The sequence below is a fragment of the Giraffa tippelskirchi genome, chromosome 2 (genome assembly GCF_054371585.1).
Source record: "Giraffa tippelskirchi isolate mGirTip1 chromosome 2, T2T-mGirTip1v1.2.pri, whole genome shotgun sequence".
Taxonomy (NCBI): domain Eukaryota; kingdom Metazoa; phylum Chordata; class Mammalia; order Artiodactyla; family Giraffidae; genus Giraffa; species Giraffa tippelskirchi.
Window position 1 is genome coordinate 63,063,315 of NC_137276.1, and position 8,615 is coordinate 63,071,929.

The 8,615-nt window shown below is 40.0% G+C and overlaps 1 long non-coding RNA gene across 2 annotated transcripts; it reads right to left on the reverse strand.

Moving 5' to 3' along the window:
- Positions 1–836: 836 nt before the first annotated feature.
- LOC145536450 (uncharacterized) lies at positions 837–2,458 on the reverse strand. 2 transcript variants are annotated; one of them, XR_014075858.1, is made up of 2 exons: positions 1,824–2,458; positions 837–954 (listed from the first exon to the last, which is right to left on the reverse strand). It is a non-coding gene; the product is annotated as an uncharacterized LOC145536450 (long non-coding RNA). The 2 variants fall into 2 exon arrangements; XR_014075859.1 differs by having other exon boundaries at positions 1,724–1,836.
- Between the last annotated feature and the right edge of the window lie 6,157 nt (positions 2,459–8,615).

Below are 8,615 nucleotides of genomic sequence, written 5' to 3' on the forward strand. Positions count from 1 at the left end.
TCGCAGGAGTGGAATTGTTGGATCATATAGTAGCTCTAGTTTTAATTTTTTGAAGAACTTCCATGCTGTTTTCCATATGGCTTCAGGAAATCTCCCTTTCAAATAGAAGCTTGTACTCTTTAGTGGGCCCTAGCCTCCACTACCACCTATTGTTTTACACCAGGTCATCTTTTATTGTCAGTCACCTAGGCTCTGCAGTCATTTGAGTTGGCAACTTCAAGGATTCTTTTACATAAACCACATGCCCATAATACTGTGCTCCTAAAGTCACTCAGATAATGCATTATCTAGTATAGGGTTTAGAGCTTTCCAATAGAAACTTCTTCCACTGCAGGGGACTCCAGTTGGATCCCTAGTTGGGGAACTAAGATCCCACACGCTGCAGGACTACTGATCCCACTTGCTCTGGAGCTGGTGGGCCACAACTAGAGACAATCCCTCATGCTGAAACTACTAAGCTTGTCCACAGGCAACTACTGAGCCTGTGTGCTCCTGTACCTGGGCAGCACCACAACTAGAGAGAAGCCCAGGCGCTGAGACAAAGTCTCTGCACATCACAACAAAATATCCTGCATGCTGCAAGGAAGATCCTATGTGCGGCAACTAAGGACCAATGAAGCCAAAAATAAATAGATATTTTTAGAAATTTCAAAATATTGATTACATGTCGAAATATTTTGAATACGTTGGATTATGTGGATTACTAAATTTCATTTTTCTTACTTTAAAAAAAATGTGGCTACTACAAATTTTAAATTGCATGTTATGGCTCACAGTATGTTTCTACTGGTCTAGATTATGAGAGCTATTCAGGGGCTTGGAGAGAAGAAAATGAATTCTCCATTTATTACTTTTATTCCTTTCTTCTTTTTCTTTCTTTTATTCTCACTGAACAACGTTCTTTATATATCCATCTTCTGTTCCAAATCCTACTCAGTCTGCATTTACAGCTTTCTGAAAGTAGAGAAAGGAAAGAAAAGTGAAGTCGCTCAGTCATGTCCGACTCTTTGCGACCCCATGGACTGTAGCCTATCAAGCTCCTCCGTCCATGGGATTTTCCAGGCAAGTGTACTGGAGTGGCTTGCCATTTCCTTCTCCAGAGGATCTTCCTGAGATCGAACCCGGGTCTCCATATCGCAGGCAGACGCTTTACCGTCTGAGCCACCAGGAGAGAAAGTCCCCAAAACTGTGTTGAGAGTCATCAACTAAGGATGTGCCACAGGGTGGCAAGCAACAACTGCAAAGTTCAGATCACACACCAATGCGGCCCCCTTCCGCATCCAAACACCTGGGCTTATGCTCGATTAAAAACAACAACAAACTTTTATTTCCTATTTTGGTAGGGAGAATTGATGGGGGCGGGGCACCAGTATATTAACATAAACATTTGTTAAGTCAAATGTCCTTCACAAACCAGGGTAGGGGAAGAACGGATGAATTTCCTGAAGAAAGGTTAACGAAGATATGGAAAGGTCAACTTCTCCCTTGCTCGCTCCATCTCTACTGGGCACGCAAAAAGAAAATACCAGGAAAACGGAACTTCAGCTAAAGGCGACACTGTTTCAAGTCTGAGGCACTGGGAAATGACGGCCACATCCCTAAAGTTATTTCAGTGTAGGGTTCGTCATACTAACTTTCCTCAGATGGGACCGTTCCTGCGTCCTTCCTACAATAGTTTTTCGACTCTCCCGCCAGTTCAAGATCCTTCCCCGCCCTCGCCCACCTCCAAACCTTCCGGGCCACCCCTGAAGCGCCTTACAGCCGCCATTTTACACAACACTATCGCGAGATATACTTAGCCGTCTCCAGCCTGACTCATTTACTTTCTTGCGAGAGGCTCTTCCAGGCTGTTCTCGCCGTAGCTGTGGAAACTGTCGCGAGAGCTGGTTGCCTTGGCTCCCTGTAGCTATAGCAGCCGCGGCGGTTAAGGATGCGGCGGCAGAAGCGGTGAGTGCAACACCCTCAGGGGGGCGGGGCCGGAGGTAACAGGGTGCTGGGGGGTAGCGCCTAGGGAGGGGGTGGGGAAGGTCGGGTCGCGGGAGAAATGGGCCCTCGTGTGACGTGTTGGGTGGGACCCAGGTCCAGTGGTTATAAGGACAGGGCGCCGGTCTGCACCAGGGCACGCGGGAAGGGCTGGAGCTGCCGCGAGGTCCAAGGGGGAGGGACCCGGGTGTAGAAGGGTTCAAGGAGCAGGGGCCGGAGTATAGAAGGTTGTGTGTGTTGGGAGCAAGACGGTTATGGGGACTCAGAATTGGAAAAAGAGACCGTGCTACGCCGAGGAATAAGTGGGAAGAAATGGGGTACAGCGAGGAGGAGGGTATGTTGAATGGGAGCCCAGAGATTGGGCCCGGTTTGCTTTGCCCTGGCGGAGATGGTGGGGGTGCGATGTCAGACCTTCGCAGTTTACTGGGGTCCGCCTGAGACTGGTCCGGGACTGCGCGCTAAGATCTGGTTCCTCAAGGGCTTGGCGGGAATGGTGGCGTCCCAGAACTTCACCGCCCCCGCCCCTTCCAAAGAAATCCCCCACGGACTCTGAGATGTGAATGGAGGGTCCGGGTGAAATAGTATTAGTTGGAAAGGTTCTTTCGGTGGAGAGACTATGAGTGGGGTAATGAATGATTGCTGCTCTGAAATAACGTGTGGGATGGGGGCGGGAGAGAGAAATTCTTGAGAAATAAAACTAAGATGTGCGTATTGAGTTGGAGGAAGGGGGTGTGTGCAAAGCTCACGTTTCTTTCCAGATTCATTCAAGTGTAGAATTTCTTTACGGTGTACTTATGAAATTATATATGCGGTGTAAACTCAGTTTAGATCATGCAGTGAAAGAATGTGTAGTACGACTTTTAAACCTTCTATGAATATGATTTAAAAACTAAGAAAATGTTTCTATAGCAGAAGCACCAGGCTGAGCACTAGGGATAGTTTTAGTTACTTGAATATAAAACCTAGTGTCTGTTCAGGTTCTTTGCCTTTTAAGAAATGAACGAATTTTTATTTTAGGAGACAGAGTTTTGAATATCTGTCAATCTGGAAATAAAAGGAGTCTTCTAGGAGTTAAAATCACTGCGAGGGCAAAGCATTTATTCTGAGTCTCAAGGACTGTTTTCTATAGACAGATTTGGACCAGTTTTCTTATTTCTAGTGAAAACGGTGGTTTCAATTCAGGCATGAAAAATAATTTGTTCATTTCTATCTACAGATGCAAGCTTTCTGATAATTTTTTCTCACTATTTTTGGTAGGTTTAAATTTGCAAAAGCATAACATCTCTTGATTATGTAACTGGATTTTTCCATGTTGAGGTTCACAAATTCATTAATTAGAATAATGGATTTTAACCCTTCTAGAACTAGCCTTGTTGTGTTTAGTCATTGAACCTATTTATTTGATATATGTTAGACTAAAACTTATAATTGGTAATGTTAGTAGCTAATCTTTAAAGTTGAAATGATTTTCTGAGGCAAGATAAAGCTTTATGTGGTTGAGTCCAAAAGACTTCTCCATGAATCCATTAAGAAGCTTTACTGAGTTCTTATTATGTGTAGAGTACTGTGCAAGGCATTGCAGGGGTTGGGGGAAAAGATAAATTCATTCATTTATCCTTTCAACAAACATTTATTGAGCCCTCTCTGTGTCTGATAACTAAGCCTTCTGGATACAAATACAAGTAAGCCTTGCTCTGCCTTTAAGTTGCTCAGAGAGCAAAATAGAGTAACAAATCATTGCAATGTAGTAAACACAATACATTTGTGAACACAGGCTTATGAAACAAAATTCTGGCCCTAGGGAGTACTTGTCAACAATAGTTGACAAGACTAAAATGGAAATAACTATTAAAAAAATTACAAAATATTAAGCAAATTCTAAATTATGATACATTAATAAAACATGTTTCTCAGAAGAGATAAAATTAGAATGGAAGCTTGAGAAAATTAAAGGGTCAGTTCATAATTTAATAGTCTTTTAAAAGTATTCTTAAACATCACTGAACATTCTTAAGTCAATAATAGTAATAAGAAGCATAAATGCTAACATTCACTGAGTGATTATTAATGTCCTAGGCACATTATCTCATTTCATTTATTTATTTTCCACCTCCTTTCCTCCTCAATTTTCTCATTTTATCTTAACAACACTCTGCTCCTCAGCTGGTACTAATACTTCCATTTTAAAGATAAGAAAATTGAAGCTTAAAACATTAAGGCAGTTGCCTAAGATCACGGAGCTAGTAAATGGCAGATTAGGGACTGGAGTTGGAAATCTGTGCAACTGAAAACCTAAGCAGGATTCCTTTCTTTTTGCAGTAAAGGAACCTTGGAATGGGGATAGGGGGCCAGACATTGAACGTGGAATTGGCCAGAAGACTAAAATTCAGTCTCTCTTTATTCATAGATTTTATTCCCTCAAATATTTACACTATGGGGAAACTAATTTGAATATTAGCATGATGCTAAATGTGAGGTTTGTATTGTACAGAGAATTGAGTAAATTACCATATTCATGTTGTGTATAATTGTATAGGGAGCTTTGCTTGGGGAAATAGTTATAATAAGCAATTGTTAACATCTGTAAGCTTCCAGAAACTGATGATTTTAACAGTGGAAATGGTTATCTATGTTCATATATAGGGCAACTGTTATTACAGCGGACTAAGGGATTTAGGCAAACATTTTTGTAGACTGCTGCAGTTTGGGGCTTTTTTTTTTGGTGTATTTGCTTTCAGGTTTTGCTAGTGGTGTAGAACCCGCCTGCCAGTGCAGGAGACGTAAGAGATGTGGGTTTGATCCCTGCGTTGGGAAGATCCCCTAGAGGAGCTCATGGCAACCCATTCCAATATTCTTGCCTGGAGAATCCCGTGGACAGAGGAGCATGGCAGGCTACAGTCCAAAGGGTCACCAAAAGTCAGACATGACTGAAGCGATTTTGCGCGTGTGCATACACACACACACATGCACAAATATTTGCTTTCAGATTTTTAAAACTATATTCCAAAGTCCAAAGTCTGATTTCCTGGTTGAAATTCAAATTTATGTCTCCCTTTTATATTGAGGAAACAGAACTTTTAAATGACTTGCCCAGAGTCACACAGCTGCAGTGTCCCAGGTATTTTTAAGAAATACATGCAGATTTGAAGGTGAGTCAGTGTTTTTTTTTTCCCCCATTGAGTTGACTTTCTGCATCAGTCCCTCTATATAGATTTTAGCTGGAATAGCATGTGGGTGTGAATGAGATTCTCATGTTTTCTAACACCTTTTAACTAAGTGGGCTGTGTGCCTATGTTTTTATGTGAGTTATTTTTGAGGCATTGAGACATTTTTCCAAGAAAGATTTAGAGCAAGACAATGAGATGAGAAAGAGCTTTGAGGGGTGAGAAGGGGAACTTCCCCAGAAGGTTGAAAACTGAAAGCATTTGATGATGTGTAAGGAGGATAATGGTTTAAAAGCTTTTCTTTAACTCCACCCACCACAGGAGAGCCTGGAGACTTTTTCTACACACACCCTCTGGAAAGGTTTTATCCACTGGAAAAAAGTATTTCTTTCTCAGCATTTATATTAGCAATAGTAAATAGACATTGAACAAACCAGAAACGATTTACTCTCATGGTAGGTGAAAAGTAATATCTCACTTTAGATTTCTGCCTCTTTGATTACCTATGAGGTTGAACATTTTCCTGTATTTATTTATTTTTTTATTAGGCAAACTCCAGGAGATAGTGAAGGACAAGAAAGCCTGGTGTGCCGCAGTCTGTGGGGTTGCAGAGCTGGACACGACTTAGTGACTGAATGACAAATTAGGCAAAGAATAGAATGAGCAGTTTCACAGAGCCCAGTAAAGAAATAAAAAACAGACTCACAGACATAGAAAACTAACTTACGGTTAACAAAGGGAGAAGGCAGAGTGGAGGGAGTTTGGAATTAATAGATACACGCTACTATATATGAAATAGATAAAACAAGGACCTACTGTATAGCACAGTAAACTATATTCAAAATCTTGGAATAAAACCTATAATGGAAAAGAATCTGAAAAACAGTCTGATATATGCTTTCCTGTCTACCTATATTTGAGTCACTTTGCTGAAATTAGCACACCATAACTACTTCAATTTAAAAAAACAGATGCACAGACTCCTGTGGTCTGAAAACTGCAAATTAAGCATTTTTTTGTTGACTTCCTTGTTTCTCTTTTTTAAAACATTTAAAAATCTTACAAATGTTTAAACTATATACTTAATTTGAAGAAAGAGAAAAAAAGAATACATTCTTTAAAAATAATAATTTTATATGGAGGCTAAGAAGCAAAGGTTCCACTTCTGGAACTATCCTGTTGGATGAATTTTCCAGTTCTTTTTCTATGCATTATATGCAATTTCTATTTATAATTTCTATGTCTATATATATCTTTTTAAAGTCAGTGGAATGATATTTTTTCTGCAGTTTTTTTTTAAAGTTAGCAATGTGCTTTTGAAATCTCATCCTGTCAGTGCATACTTTTTAACAGCTGATTGTATTTCAGTTTGAATATCTGTAATCTATTTAACTGTTTCTTTATCTATGGACAGTTGTCTCAGATTTTTGCAGTTATTGGGAACACAGAAATGAACATCCCATATTCTTGTCTCTTGTGCAAATGTTCTATAATCCTCTAGAGTAGGTGCCTAGAGTTGTTGTTTAAAAGGTTTACATGTTCTTAGTTTTGAAATATACAGCCAGTTTGCCTTTCAGACAGCCTACGTGCTATTCTTTATTCCACCAGCATTTCATGAAAGTGCCTCTGACACTGGATATCAGTCTTGTACATTTTTACTAATAAAACAGGCAGATTTTTACATTTTAATTTGTAGTTTTCAGATTACTTTTTAGTTTGAGCATCTTTTTGTTTGATGGGCTGTTTATATTTCTTTCTTTTGAAATTGCTTATTGTGTTCTTTATGTATTTTTTAATTGGATTGTTTTCTTTTACCTATTGATTAACAAGAACTAAGAACTCTATATGTATATAGATACAGATCTGTATTTTAGTATATATTATGCATATTTTCTCCAGTGTGTTGAATTATCTATAGTGCCTGTTGATATACTAAATTTTTTGTATTTTACACAAAAAATACAAGTCACATCTTTTTCATTATGGCCTCTGGACTTTGAGGACTTGCTTAAGAAGGCTCTTAGGACTTCCCTTGCAGTCCAGTGGTTAAGACATTGCATTTCCACTGCAGGAGGCATGGTTTTAATCCCTGGTCAAGAAGCAGTAGCAGCAAGAACTAAGATTGCACATGCCACTCAGCCAAAACAAAAAAGTTGGGGAGAGGATAGCTAAATAAAATTGATCGGGTTGAAAATCTACAATAGAATGTATAAATAATAATGATATCTGATATTTAATCATACGTATGGAAGAAGCTGGTTTTTCTGATTATTACTATGCCTGGGGGAAGGAATAACTTTTCGGGAGCAATGTCCCTTCACGACTCTCTTCTGAAGGGAAATCCTGACATGTGGACATTCCTGAGTTAAGCATTGAGGAGGAGGTTGGCATAGCAGAAAGAACATGAGCTTTGGAATCAGGCAAACCTTGGTTCCCTTTCCAGTTGTTCAGTTATTAGAATTGTGATCTTTAGCTCATTGTTGTAGCCACCTCTGTAAAAGTGTGCTCAAAAAAACATATATCACTCAAATAACATCAACTGCTCAGAATTGATATTTTTGTGCAGCTGTATTACATGGTACAAATATTTGATGACTGAAAAGCATACTGTTATATTTAGGAGATCTGAATTAATGTTTGCTGCTGACCCAACAGTAGCACCATTCAAATCAGGGGGTAGGAGAACCAAGAACCTAGGGTTAAGACCATATAGAAGAACCTTGAAGCATGTTAGAAATGCCAAATTAGAACCTACATTTTAGCCAAATCCCGAGGTGATTCATATATACCTTAAAGTCTGAGAAACAGTGATCAAATGTGTAGTATCTGGAGGAAGGTGGTAACTCCAAGCTCAAAGCAGCAGGAGATGAGGTGGTAGGAGCTATAGAAAATTAGGCAGGTACTCATACTGTGGTTCCAGATGATTCATTTATTCATTGTGTAGGGTCATCTCATCATGTTGGGGGATGCAGGGAACATCTTCCAGGAGACAGGACTAGCAGGATCCTGATTGGGTGTCTGGACAGCAGCTAAGGGGTTTGGCATTACAGCAATAGCTTTAGTCTCTGCAGGAATCTAGGCTAGCTGTACTGTTCAGTATGCAGACCACTAGCCACATGTGGCTCTTAAAATTAAAAATTCAGTTCTTCAGTTGTACCAGCCACATTTCAAGTACATAGTAGTCACATGTGTCTACTATATTAGACAGTGAAGATACTGAACGTTTCCATTAGTGCAGAAAGTTCTGTTGGGCACCACTTGAGAGGAATAGGTAGACATACCAAGGTAGAATATCTGCCTTAAAGACTGTGTCAAGGGACTTCCCTGGTGGTCCAGTGGTTAAGACTTTGCCTTCCAATGCAGGGGGTGCAGGTTCGATCCCTAGTCAGGGAGCCAAGATCCCGCGTGCCTGGTGGCCAAAAACCAGAACATAAAACAGAAGATCTATTGTAACAATGCCAATAAAGA